Raw genomic sequence first — 15,274 nt, 5'->3', positions numbered from 1 at the left:
ATTATGCATTCTGGCACTGGGGAAATGACTGCAGGATGAGTCCAGGGACCCACTGGGCCCACTGTAAGTCAAACCTGAGCTAAAACTCCATTAATTACACAACTACCATAAGCCCCTACTTTAACCGGAGGTCCACGATGACTTTTTGGGTCCCCTAGAATTAGCGTCAGCTCAGAGCCAGTGTCCAGTAGTCCCTGAAATGTCTGATTATTTCCCTTTCCCCAATCCACAATTACCCTGGCAAAAGGACTTAGGTCTCCTTGGGGAAGAATGGGAGAATGATTCACTGCCTAAATTGTTGGTAATATAATGGGGTCTGGCCTCCCCTTTATTCAAGTGTTTCTTGGTCTGTAAACTGGCTGAAGTCTGGAAATTGATTGAGGCTATGATGCTGTTTTTATAATTCAAAGTAGTCTTTTGTCCAATTGACCTAGAAATCTTCTGCTTATATAAATTAAGTAGGAATGCAGTAGGCTTCCTATCAATTTCACCTCTACAAACAGTGTGATTAATTAACCAATGCCAGAGCTCTACATGAGTCAGACTATTCTGATTGCCACTTCGCCTTTGCTGTCCATTATAGTAGCTATGCCCAGCTTGCCTTTGACAGTTGAGTGACACCACTTGGCCCCTGCCACCTTGGGATCTAATTATTCCCATTGTGTTTAAATTTTGTAGTTGAGTGCCTGTGGTTCCCACTGTTAGATCTGACATACAGAGAACAGCAATCACAGAGCTCTTCAAAGATGCAACTGCTGCCCTCACAAATCTATTTTGCAAGGCATTGGTCAAGGGTATATCTTCTGGACCCTCCCAGCTGGGATGAGTTGTACTAAAGTGACTAATCCACTCCACCATCCCAATCTCCCTAAGCCTTTGGATCCCTTCCTCTACATTAAGCCAAGGGAGATCAGGCATTTCTAGCTCACTCACAGTGGGCCGTCTTTTAATCCATATTTCAGCTAACCAAGCAAATAAACTGTTAGAACCTTTTTTAATTCCCTGAGCTGCCACATTAAATGCAGAGTCCCTACTTAGTGGGTTAAAATCAATAAAGTCAGCCTGATGTAACTTAATGTTCCTTCCACCATTATCCCATACTTTTAATATCCATTCCCATGCCTATTCTCCAGTTTCTGTTTATATAAATTAGGAAACTCAAGAAGTTCCTTTTGAGTGTAGCACAGCTCCTCATGGGTCACACTCTCAACCTCACCTCTATGGGCCCGCTGGGACTTTAGTCTAGTTATAGGTCTAGAAGCAAACAGGGGTGTTGGAGGTGGCTCCTGAGGAGAATCAACATTATTTTGCCTGGCAACTGCTGCAGGGGAAGCCATCACTGTTGCTTCAGGCAGTGCAGGGTTTATCTCCTCAGACAAATGTGGAAAGCTGATGGCAGCATGGGTCATGGAGGGGATATTGCCACTACTGGGGATGGGGAAGCTGTTTCTTCTGACAAAAAAGGTTCATCAGAGTTTACAGTGTCTGCAGCTTCATCAGGGCCCCCCCACACATCACCATTCCAAGTGGCAGAGTCTCCATTCTTTTCCAATCAATGCCCTCACATTAACAGTAGACACCTAGTGAGGCTGTGCCTGCACCTTTCGTTGCATGTCAGCCACTTGCATGATAAGAGCTTGTATCTGTTTTTCCACAATTTCAGCTCTTTCTCTACAGGAGATAAGACTCTCATTCAGGTCAATCTTAGCAGATTTGAGGCTCAGTATCTGCTTCTGAAGCTGGGAGATAGAATCCCTGAGTTCATCATTTTCTGTCATCACTTTGTCCACTGAACTTAGGTGCAACCAACCAACTTCATTATGTTCCTTGGTTCTCCACATATGGTCAAATGTATTATGTATGGAGTCACTAAACTTGCCTCTCGTGAGCGATGAATCAGGATTGTCAGTGCACTTATTTCGCATAACTCTCTAAACAGTTCATGACAAGGACTATCAGTGTTCTCCATACTATTAGAAGTAGGGTCCTTAGCATTTTGGGGTGTAATCATATAAAGCAGCCAACTCCAGAAACCCCCAAACCAATGAAAGAACTCAATCCTTAATATTCTGTTCCTCTAGAACCACTCCTGGTACCAATATCTGTATTAGTCAGAGTTCTATAGAGGGACAGAACTAATGTAATATACATATGTGTGTGTGTGTGTATATATATGGAAGTTTATTAAGTATTAACTCACACAAGTCACAAGGTCCCACAATAGGCTGTCTGCGTGCTGAGGAGCAAGGAGAGCCAGTCTGAGTTCCAAAATTGAAGAACTTGGAGTCTGATGTTTGATGGCAGGAAGCATCCAGCACAGGAGAAAGATGTAGGCTGGGAGGTTAGGCCAGCCTCTCTTTTTACATTTTTCTGCCTGCTTATATTCTAGCTACACTGGCAGCTGATTAGATTGTGCCCACCAAGATTGAGGGTGGGTCTGCCTTTCCCAGTCCACTGACTGAAATGTTAATCTCCTTTGGCAACACCCTCACAGACACACCCAGGATCAATACTTTGTATCCTTCAATCCAATCAAATTGACACTCAGTATTAACCATCTCAGGTACTGCTTTCACAGTAACACTGTGACAAAGTTTATTGCAGCAGATCACTTTCTTCAATTAAAATAAATATATAATTAAGGCCTATGGAAAACCATGCATACTTGGTAGGGGAGTCTACATTTGTTACATTCTTGTGAAATGACAAGGTGCCAATGCCACTATGCATTAAAATATAGTTTTCCTTTTGTGGATTCTTTGTTCAAAAACTGAGAAAAGAATGAGTAAGAACGAGGGTCCAGGAAATAAAAAATGACAATAGAAAGAATGCAAAAGTAACACAAAAGCATATCCCAGAAAAAGGAAGGAACCCGTGATTCTGGATAAAAGTGTGTTTAGGAAAGAAAAGCTAATAATACCTTGAGTTGTCATAAAAAAGATAAATAAGTCCTTTGAGATCAACAGCTCACAAACTGTCCACTAAGGTTGAAGGGTAAGCATGAGGTTTGGCATATTGTGTCATATCAAATCAGAGTTTGGCTTGTCTCACCCGGGTTGAGGGCCTGAGTCATTTCAACAATCCTCCTCAGAACTTTCAAGTGCAGCTTCTCAAGCAGGAGACTCGCCAGTCTACCAGGTCATGCTTAATTTTGCTGGATGGGATCTCAAAATTCAACCTCTAAGATGCCAAATGGAGAGGGTCCTTTGTAGCTTGGATCTAAAAACATTAATCCTGGAAGTGGGAAAGTAGTATTTTTATTTTGACTTTGCATTTAAAGATAAGATTGACTAAATCAGAATTTCAGTGAAATCCTAAATAAAGGTGAAAGTTGATGCCTGGTTACAACAGCTGCTGGACCGTGTGTAACATCATTTTAGGTGGGGGCATAAGATGTGACGTGTGAAAATATAGTAAAGGCACCATTAGAGAATCACTTGAAGAACCCTTTGAAATTATAACTTAATTAGGCCTCTTGGAAGAGAATGCCTTGCCAAATGCAAGTATTCATTCATCATAATCTGAAATATCATTTTCTTCTCTTTATTATTCTAATGTATTTATTGAGAAGAAGCTGTGTAATTCTTGCTGTCAGTTAAGAAAAAAGGTGAAACACCATATGGTGGAAATAATTAGTAGAATTCTAGACCTTTCTCTGCCATTAAAGTGTAAACCTGGGCAATTCATGATCTGTCCAGTGACAGTTCCCCCATGAATAAAATTTTTCTTTAAATACCCTCCTCTCATATTCCTCCCCAATATCCTGTTTATTCATTTGAGGTTGGCTTACCCTAGACTGCGATCAGGAAATTCAGGTGCTAGTTCTTGGTAGCCTTTGATTTGCACATGTGCCAAACATCACTGGGTTTCCACTCCTGAAAACACTGATTACCTTCTAGAAACTCCTTATTTCTGTAGGGTGCAGCATGTTGTCCAGAGAGCTACTGGAGAAATGGAGGCAGATGAAATCCTTCCTCCTTTTTGTCATCTAGGTCCTTCAAATAAAACCAACACCAAAATGTACCGGTCAAAGGAACTGTTTTATTGAAGGACTGGGATGCATTAAAAGGATAATTATTATATAGGAGGGCAAGAGTCAACATTATACATTGAATAATATATATTTTTAAAGTAAGTACTACTCAGGGAGAAAGTACCATTCATGAGTGCATCCTCCTGCTTTATCCTGGCTTCCCAGCTCTCTGGCTCTATAGAAGAGTGGAAGTGGGAACCAGAGAAGTGGCTTTGAGACTTAGGCACCTTCAGCAAGAGTAGAGATGAGTCTTTGAGGTTCTTTCACATTTGTAGTGGTGTAAACTGTAGTCATGTTCATCTCTAGAGCTTTTAATTCTAAATTTTGAATGGTTACATATGTTGAATTATCATACTCACACCTCCCCAAAACAAGTCTCATTTATTCAATTATTAACATGGCAGACAGTAGGTGCTTGTGTAATATTTGATGAATGAATGAATACATGCATGAATGAATGCATATTCATTCATGCATGTATTCATTCATTCATCAAATATTACACAAGCACCTACTGTCTGTCATGTTAATAGTGAAACTGTAAACAAGTCATTTAAGCAAGATAATCTTTGATTGTGATTAGTATTCAAGATATTAAACAGGGAGGGAATTCGAGTTCCACTGAGGGAGTGCTACTTTAGGTAAGATGATCAAGAATGATCTCTCTGAGGAAACAATATTTGAGATAAGATTTTGTGCCATAAGATCAGGATAATAATTTTATCTACCTTGAAGATGTTTGGTGAGGAATAATGACATCATGTATGCAAAGTGATTACTATGTGGCTTATAGTTAATACCTAATAACTATTAGCAGTCATTATGTGTATTATTTTTATTATTAATCTTTATAACATCCTGACAAGATAGGTAGAGAATATACTATTGATCTATTTTACAGATGAGGAAACTAACTCAGAGACATTAAAAGATTTTTCGGGGACCACACAGCTAGTAAATGGTAGAACCAGGATTTAAACCCTAATCTTTTGACTACTCCTCCAGTGTGCTTTCAGCATACAACTTCACACCACTTGGAAGCAGCATTTCTTTATCTATGTATCCATCTCTTCATTCACATCCATCCATACATTTACCCATCCATCCATCTATCTACTTACCCATTTACCTGTATTAGTCAGGATTCTCCAGAGAAAAAGATCCAGTAGGATCTTGATCACTCTCTCTCGGGGAGAGATTTATATTTAAGAATTGGCTCTCACAATTGTGGAGGCTAAAAAGTCTGAAATTTATAAGGCAGTATGGCAGGTAGAAATTTTGGCAAGAATTGATGCTGCAGTCTTAAGTCCAAAGGCAATCTGGAGACAAAAATGCCCTTTTTGTTAGAGAACCTCTCAGTCTTTTCTCTTAAGGCCTGCTGTTGTCTGAATTGTTGTGCCCCTCTAAATTTATACGTTGAAATCTAACTCCCAGTTTGATAGCGTTAGAAGGTGAAGCCTTTGGGGAGGCAGTAGGTCACCAGGGCTCTGCCTCATTAGTCCCCTTGTAAAAGAAGCTCCAGAGAACTAGCTAGTCTTTTTCTCATGTAAGGACATAGCTAGAAGGCACCATCAATGGAAAAGAGGGCCCTCATAAGACACAGAACCTGCCAATATCTTGATTTTGAACTTCCTAGCCTCCAAAACTATAAGAAATACATTTTTGTTGTTTATAAGCGACCTAGTCTCAGGTGTTTTGTTATAGCATTTCAAAGGAACTCAGACAAGGCCTTCACCTATTGAATAAAGCCCAATAACATTATATGTGCTTTACTCAGTCTATTGATTTAAATGTTAATCACATCTAAAAAATACCTTCACAGCAACATCTAGACTGATATTTGACCAAACAATTGAGCACCTTAGCCTATTCAATTTGATGCATAAAATTATCATGCTTTCTTTCTCTCTCTTTCTTTCTTTCTCTTTCTTTCTTTCTTTCTTTCTTTTTTTCTTTCTTTCTTTCTTCTTTTCTTTTCTTTTTCTTCTTCTTCTCTCACTCTTTTTCTTTATTTCTTTCTTCCTCTATCTAGGAGTGAATGCTACCATTTGTCATGAAATTTATATTAAGCTATTGAATAAATAGAAGTTCCCTATTAATTTTGACTTTGAGTTTGGGAAGCACAGGCAGACTCAGGTTCCAAGCAAGCATTCTTCCACATACACTCTTTGATAGAATGTGCTTCTGTTCTAAATGCCATTATAAATAATATTTTATTTTAGTTGCCATGCATCACAGTTGATGTGCACCACTGTTTCAAGTATTTACTGTAACTATTTTCCTTCTGTTCCTCATTTGAACTGAACAAACCAAGTGCTTTCACAAAATAATTTCCCACAAATTTCATTTAACATTACAATATTAAAGAGCCCCAACAAGAAAAAAATAGCCTTCAAAAAAAAGTTGGAAGCATATATGGGAATGATGATTCCTTGGTCATTCATTAAAAAATATAAAAGAAATATTTTACAATTTTGATAAAGAAGTTGATGGTCAGGATATGTCAGTTCCGTTCATTGATTCTATAATATAATACCTGTAAATTTATTGTAAGGTAACGATATCCAGTGTAGACAATAATTTATGCACATAAATATTACTTGGAATTATGGAAATGAACACAACTGAATTGTTAATGATAGACAGATGTCTAAATATAGTAGAGTATGTTTTGCAGTCCTTCAAAAGGTTTTATGGGACTTTTTAAAACACATGAAAAACTGGTTATAAATGTATTTAATTAAAGTAAAATTCTCTCTATATATGTCTCTATCTGTAGCATCTCAATTATGTAAAAAGTGCAGACTAGAAGGTTTTTTACTGGAAAAAAATATGGTTATTATCTATAGTAGTTACTATCTTTGGATGGAAGTAGTATGAGTGGTATTTTTCCTATATATTATCTTTATTAAAAATAACTGTTATATAGCCAGGAGTGATGGCACAAGCCTGTAGGCTCAGCTACTCAAGAGGCTGAGGCAGGAATATCACTTGAGCCCAGGAGTTCTAGAATAGAACTTGGCAAAGCAAAACTCTATCTCTAAAAAAATTTAAAATGTGGAGGAAAAAATAAAAATAAAAAATGATGTTTATATTATATGAGTACACTTTTATGATAATTAAAAATAAACACAATTACCCTACAATTTAAAAATAAAAGGAAAGGAAATAAATGTAAGTATCCTAGTTCCATGTGATGAGTTTAAGTACTGTATTTTGTGGCATATAATCTTCCCTTGTTTATACACTAATAAAATAAGGATACAATAGTAAATTAAGGAAAACATGGCAGTATCTTTCAGTCCATCCAATTAGCTACAAAACTCTTGTAGTTTAATTTATGGGATACATTCTGGAAAAAAAATTTCTCAAGTTTCAGATTTTACTTTTAGATCCTCACACCATGAAGCTTCTCTGAAATTGATGAGTAATTTGTGTGACCATCCTTGCATTGTTTGCCTGGAATGCTCTTGCACCTTCTTTCCCATTAACTTTGGTCTGCATTTAAGCTCCTGCACAAGCCTCGAGACTTCCAGGAATTTCTCTCAGATCCTCCAGCCCAGAGCAATCTTTCTTTCACATATTCAGCACATCATGTATTCACATTAACTGTGAGGCTTCACCCTCCCCTAAACTCTTGAATCCATCTCAACTCTTTTCCATTAGTGGTTTTCTGTATCCATTACTCTGTCCTTCACATATGCAAGAGTGTCTTTTTCTGTAATGTGCACACAGGTTCAAGCCTCTCACTGCATGCTTTTCAACAACTTCTGGTCTTTTCAGCCAAGCTGGACTGTGCTGCTTCCATTTACTTCTTCTTCAAGTCATAGGGGCCAAGCTTTAACCCTATGACACAAGCTACCCATAACCTTTAATTCTTAAATGCAATTTACAATTTTCAGTGTTTTTTATGTGACTTTCATGTGGTAATTGACATTGTTAGCTGCCACTTTGGGAAAAGCTTTTCCTTTGCCTGCCACCCCACTTTCTCCTTATTTTCCTTCTACTTTTTAGCTTGTTCTTTATATCAATCTTCTTTGCAGGATTGTCAGTCTATTCCTTCTCATTTGGAGTTAGTGTTTTTCAGGATTATGGATTTGATTTTCTTCTTCATCTTCCATTTATCTAATCTATTTTCTCAGAGTGATTTCCTCTACTCCTAGGCTTCAACTAGAATCAACATAATATTGGCCCTCAACTATTAATAAATAAGTCACAATGTAGTTTTTCTTGTTTCTGAGTTTTATGCTTATCTATTTATTTTATGAAGATGTACACTTGAATTTTCCAGATACCTAAAATACCACATGATAAAACTGAACTAATTATAAGACCACTTTTACCTATGATCGTGTCCATTTGGACTGCTGTAGCAAAATATAAGCTATGATGCTTTTAAACAACAGACTTTTATTTCTCACATTTCTTGAGGCTGGGATGTCCAAGAACAAGGCACTGTCAGATCTACTGTCTGGTGAGGGCCCATTTCCTGGTTCATAGATGGAGACTTCTTACTGTGTCCTTGCAGAAGGAAGGGAGCTTTCTCAGGCACTTTTTATAATGGCACTAATGCCATTCATGAGGACTCCACTGTCATGACCCAATCACCTTCCAAAAGTCCAACCATCTAATACCATCACCTTGAGGGCTAGGATTCCAACACATACATTTTTAGGGAAGAAAAACTTTCAATCTGTAGCCACCACCTCAAGCAACAACAACTTAGTCACCTTTTGGTGTGTGTGTGGGTGTACATGTTTTATGGTTGATACCATCACCTAATCACTGAGAAATAAAATCCTTGTATTATTTTCAATTTCTACCCTTTTCTTCACTGCCATTGGCCTGCTTCCATAAAATCACTTATGGACTCATCATTTAGCAAATTATTGCAATAAACTTCTAACTTGTTTCCCTGCCTCTATTCCACTCCCATCTAATTGTCTTCCACACTGAAGCCAGTCTTTTTCTATTTTTAGCAGTTATTATTGTTCTTGTTAACCCTTTAACCCTTTACTTGGCTTCCTTTATTGAACTTTTCTATAGCTTTATAAAGGTCAATGGGTTTAACTCTTGACTTATGGTCAGTTACTGCCTGATATGGTTTGGCTATGTCCCCACCCAAATCTCACCTTGAATTATAATAATCTCCACGTGTCAAGAGCAGGGCCAGGTGGAGATAATTGAATCATGGGGGCAGTTTCCCCCATACTGTTCTCATGGTAGTGAATAAGTCTTATAAGATCTGATGGTTTTATAAATGAGAGTTTCCCTGCCATGATGTAAGATGTCCCTTTGCTCTTCCTTCATCTTTCACCATGCTTGTGAGGCCTCCCCCACCATGTGGGACTGTGAGTCCATTAAACCTCTTTTCTTTATAAATTACCCAGTCTCAGGTACGTCTTTATTAGCAGCATGAGAAAAGACTAATACACTGCCCTGCTATTTTCTATAGTTGTCCTAATTTGTCTTTTAATCTGTGCATCTACTACTTCTGTTCTTCAAATATACCATACTTTATTCTGTCTCTCCAAAATATGCATCCTGTCATGATATTCCTATAACATTGCTACATGTTTCTTTCTCAGAAATACCCTTATGTAAAAAGCTTTCCTGAAACATGTATCCAGAAAGAACTAGTGATTTTAAGATGTTTCGGTACTTGTTCATCTTTTTTCACCATCTTTATTAGAATTAATTATAAATTATAAATATAATTATATATAATTCTAACATAATTATAAGATTCCTGAAAATAGTGTGATCCTAATTTTTCCTTTGAATACCCTATAAAATTTAGTACAAGAGTGAAATATGGGTACGGCTCAATGAATATTTAATTCATGAGTTTCACAACTCAGAACTCCCTTTAGTGGACCACATGAGTCTGCTTCACAGTTATTCAGTTCATTTGTCTATAATTCAGCAAGTATCTATAGCAACAAATAAAGGTCATTGTGTTTTACTGTTGGTTTGTGGCTTGAGACTGCCATGCTATTTTCATGTTATCTGTTTTAAGGAGAATAAACATAAGGGGGCTTTTTTATAAAAACAAACAAACAAACAAATATGCATTTCATCTTGTGGGAATTTTGAGACTGGAGATTTTTCTTTCAAAATGTATAGCTAGCCAGAAGAAAAATGATAAAGCTGGTGATTTGCTTTAGGGACACTCCCACTCTACTCTTACAGCATTTTCCCCACCTCTTTACAATCTCATTCTTCCACCTACATCTCCAGAGTACATAATGCCCACCAGGGCTCCTCATGAAACCCTAACTTGGAAAATTGTCTCAGGTTACTATCTTTTCTTGAAACTCCTGTTCCTTCACAATGTGATTGTAGGTTGTTTTTACTAATCTAACAGGATAAATAGCATTAGGTATGGGTGATTAAAAACATTTGAAACATTACCAATCATAGGTGCATTTGAATTTTAAAAGACTTCTCCAGAGATATGTGGTTTTTCATTGTATTATTCTAATGGTAGAATTTAAGTTGCTTGTGGTGGGAGAGTGGAGTACTAGGGAAATTCTAGCATATAGATAACCAGTTATCTCCTTTGTCACACATTATTTGAATAGGCACTGGAATTTGTCAAAACTGGAGGGCAAAAGCTATGTATTAGTCTGTTCTCACACTGCTGATGAAGACATACCTGAGACTGGGCACTTTACAAAAGAAAGTGGTTTAAGGGACTTACAGCTCCACATGGCTGAGGAAGCCTCACAATCATGCTGGAAGGCAAGGAGGAGAAAGTCACATCTTACATGGGTGGCAGCAGGTAAAGAGAGAGAGAGAGCTTGTGCAGGGAATCTCCCATTTTTAAAACCATCAGATCTCATGAGACTTATTCACTATCACCAGAACAACATGGGAAAGACCTGCCTCCATGATTCAATTACCTCCCACCAGGTTCCTCCAATGACACATGGGTATTGTGGGAATTACAATTCAAAATGAGATTTTGGTGGGGACAAAGCCAAACAATATCAGGCACAGTTCTCTAAAAGACTGCCCTCACTTCAATTATCAGCTCCATGTTTGGGGTTTCTAGAGCCACTCTCAGTTCTGACCAGCTACCTCAGGGTTTCCCATGACTACCCTTAAGTTCAACAATGTATGGAAAAGACTTACAGAACTTACTGAAAATGCTTCTTATATCATTACAGTTTTATTATAGCAACAGGATACAAATGAGAACAAGAAAAAAGAAGAGATGCATAGAACAGAGTTTGCAAGAGTTCCATTTACAAAGCCTCCATTGTCCAAAGGGATGTCTTACTCTCTCAGTATCAAAGTACAACAATTCTCAAAGAATACTGACAACCAAGGTAGTTCACACAAGCTTCAGTGTCCAGAAGTTTTGTTGACATTTCACTGGGTACACATGATTGTTGAAACATTGGCCATGTGGATAAACTCAATCTTAAAGCCTTCCCCAGAGGAAAGGTTGATGTCACTTGGCTCAAAGCCCAAAATCCTCTAATTATGTGGGTGGTTTTTCTGACATAACTAGTCTCCATCCTGAGTAATCTCATTAGCATAAGCAATCTGAGGGCCTGCCCTGAGTCACCTTATTAGCATACACATCAACTGTGACTGGGGTCCATCATGGATAACAAAGATACCCATATCACTCAAGAAATTCCAAGAGTTAAAAGGTTACCTCCCAGGAAATGGAGATGCCAGACTAATTCTTCATTACACAATGGTAAATACACAAATTTAACAACTTTCTTACAGAGCAGAAAAACATTTAGCTGTTTGGATTTCTGTGTGTGAATTTTGAAATGAAATGAGAAAAAGTTGGATGGCCATAGTTTATAAAATATCTATAACCTTCATTCTCCACTACCTTTATTAAAATAGATAAAACCCAATACCATACTATTCATTTATTAGACTTCTGCTTTTTTAAAAAAGGAGGAATTCCTTTCTGCTGCCAAACCATTAAAATAATGATAATAATGTGAGCAACATATTTTTTGTCTGAATCAAAAGCTTGAAAAATGAAAGCATAAACTATAAGCTTAAGAATCAATGAGAACTCAAAATTGATCAAAGACTTGAATTTAATAGCTAAAACCATAAACTTTTCAGACAAAAACTTAGAGCGATTATCTTCATGACCCTGGATTTGGTAATGGGTTTTCAGATATAATACCAAAAGCACAGGCAACAACAACAAAAGTAGATTAATTGAACTTATTTAAAAATTTTTGTGCATCAAAGATTATTATCAAGAGAGTAAAAAGACAACTCATAGAATGATAGAAAAATTTTGCAAATCATATGTCTAATATTGGTTTAATATTGAGAATAAATGACTCATACCATTCCAAAACAAAAACAAATCAACCCAATTAAAATGGGGAAAGAATGTGAATAGACATTTCTTTAAAGAAGACATGCAAATGACCAACAAACCATTAAAAAGATATTCAAAATCATTCATTGTCTCAGTCCATTCAGGCTGCTATAACAAAATACATTAGACTGGGTAATTTATAAACAACAGAAATTTATGGCTCACAGTTCTAGAGGCTGCAAAGTCCAAGATCAACACACCACCATATTCGGCATCTAATGAGGGCTCTCAGCTTCATAGATGATCTTTTCTATGTGTCCTCATATGACAGAAGGGGTGAACAAGCTTCCTCAGGCCTCTGTTATAAGAGGACTAATCCCATTCATGACAGTAGATGCCTCATGACCTAATCACCTCCCAAAGGCCCACCTCTCAATAATGCTACATTGGTGATTAAGTTTCAACATATGAATTTGGGGGCTGGGAGGTCACAGACATTCAAACCACAGAACTAATCATCCTAATCATTAGGTAAATGCAAATCAAAACTGTGATGAGCTACCACTTCACACCCAGTAGGATACCTACTATTAAAAAAAATAAAATAAAAACCTAAAACAAAAAAACTCAGCAGAAAATAAGTACTTAAGTATTGGGAAGAATGTAGAGAAATTTGAAGCCTTGTGTATTGTTGGTAAGAATGTTGAATAATGTAACCACGATGGAAAACAGTTCCTCAAAATATTAAAAATATAGTTTGCCACATGACCCAGCAATTCCACTTTCGAGTATATACCTGAAAGAGTTGAAAGCAGGATCTCAAAGAGTTATTTGTGTGCCCATGTTTATAACAACATTATTCACAATAGCCAAAAGTGGGAGCAATACCCGTGTCCATCTACAGATGAATGAATAAACAAAATTTGATATACACATAATGGATTGTTATTCAATAATCAAAAGGAATGAGGTTCGGATACATTCTACAACATGGATGGACTTTGAAACATTATGCTAACTGAAATAATCCAGACATAAAAGGAAAACTATTACGTATTTCAACTTACATGAGGTATCCAGAACAGGAAAATTTTTAGGGACAGAAAGTAGAATAGAAGTTACTAAAGGTGGGGTTGGGGAGGGGAAATGGGAGTTTTTGCTCAATGGGTATAGTTTCTATTTCAGATAACAAAAAATGTTATAGAAATAGATAGTGGTGATAGTCACATAACATTGTGCATACATTTTATACCTCTGAATGGTACACTTAAAATGGTTAAAAATTTAAATTTTGTATTACTATGATTTTTTAAATGTCAGTGAACTAAACATTAAGGGTAAAGAGAGAAAAATAGAAGAATGTGTCGTTGGACAACTAGCTATTAAAAGCATAAGGTCAAAGCTTTACAAATTTTTGTAACTATAGAGAAACTTTCAGATGGGTCTCTGTACAGGAAAGAGAGAACGTGCTATAAGAAATTTGCTTTTCTGCTTTGTACTTTTTACATTATGTGTAATCAAGATTGTGTGCCCTATTCCAGGCTGATCCAATTAATTGCCCCTAACTTAAAAATGTTTGTGGCTCTATACAACTGTCTGTTACTAAATTATAACTTTATCTAAAGAGTAATATGGTAGACAGAATGCTGACTCCCTAAAATGCCTACTTCCTGATTCCCAGAACCTGTGAATGTATTATGGTTATACGGCAAAAGGGATTTTGCAGATATAATTAAGGTTATAGTACTTGAGATGGGGAGGTTATCCTGGGTTATCCAGGTTTGCTCAATCTAACCACATGAACCCTTAAAAACAGAGAAATTTCTCTGCCTACAGTCAGAGATCCAGCAGAAGAGAAAGGGAGGAGATAGATGAGGCAGAGAAATTTGAAATGTGAGAAGGGCTTGAGTCATTGTTGCTTGCTTTGAAGATGGAGGAAGGTGGCAATGAGCCAAGGAATGTAGTCAGTCTCTAGAAACAGAATGACCTTCATCCAACATCCAGCAAAGTAACAGGAGAGAGCCTCAGTACCTCAGTAGCACAACTCCATGGAACTGAACTCTGTCAAAAGATTGGATTCTGAGTGAGCAGGGAAATGGATTCCCCCCAAGAACCTCCAGAACAAATAAAGCCCTGATGGCACATTGATTTTGGCCTTGTGGGACCCAGAGCAAAGAAACCAGCCAAACCTACTGATTTTTAACCTATAGAACTGGGGAATAATTATGTGTTGTTATAAGGTACTAAGTTTGTGATATTTGTTATGGCAGTGATAAAAACTATACAGACAATATCTGGAAACACTGCAGTGCTTGTCAATGCATCTGGCTAAATTTCTCCCAAATGTTATTCAAAATGTAATAGCAATGAAAAGAATTCCATTACCAAACATATTCACCTTCCTTTCAGGTGGCTCTCTGACATTTAATAGTTTCTGAAATTAAGCGACATGACCCCAAAGTCTCTGAAATTCAGTACCTTTTCCCTGAGTATATCTTGACTTTTTATAAAGGGCACTCAAAAAAATCAAGGGACAACAAGAAAAATAAAAGAACATTGTTATTTTTTTTCCTGGCAAGTTAGCAAAATCTCAATTCAAATATTGCATATTTGATGTTGAATAATAATGACTCAGGAGATGATTTCTCACTTGCAGAATAAAAATACTTTAACTTGAAGAAAGGAAAACTTCTATCTGTACACTTTACAAGATGACACTCTGAACACTATTCGTTTTGGGATTTGCTCCAAGTCTCAAGGTCAAGACAGTTAAGGTAATCCCAGAGGTCTAGAGTATACATTTCAAGAGAGGAGAATTCACACAGATATGATTCAGATGCAAGTGAAATGAAATAAAGATTTTGTTTTACTTTCTGAAATATTGCTGACAATCCAGTTTCACATCCAGAATATTAGTTTTATTCTACTCC

The 15,274-nt window shown here is 37.0% G+C and overlaps 1 protein-coding gene and 1 long non-coding RNA gene across 2 annotated transcripts in view; one reads left to right on the top strand and one right to left on the bottom strand.

The window, feature by feature from the left end:
• The window catches only part of STPG2 (sperm tail PG-rich repeat containing 2), a 786,467-nt gene that overhangs the window by 748,760 nt on the left and 22,433 nt on the right, over positions 1-15,274 (top strand). The gene's annotated exons all lie outside the window — the stretch shown is intronic.
• Positions 1-15,274, bottom strand: part of LOC129035390 (uncharacterized) — a 126,752-nt gene that overhangs the window by 111,142 nt on the left and 336 nt on the right. The gene's annotated exons all lie outside the window — the stretch shown is intronic.

Source organism: Pongo pygmaeus, chromosome 3 (genome assembly GCF_028885625.2).
Source record: "Pongo pygmaeus isolate AG05252 chromosome 3, NHGRI_mPonPyg2-v2.0_pri, whole genome shotgun sequence".
Classification (NCBI taxonomy): Eukaryota; Metazoa; Chordata; class Mammalia; order Primates; family Hominidae; genus Pongo; species Pongo pygmaeus.
The sequence above is the reverse complement of the archived record's forward strand: the minus strand, read 5'-3'. Positions and strand labels throughout refer to the sequence as shown.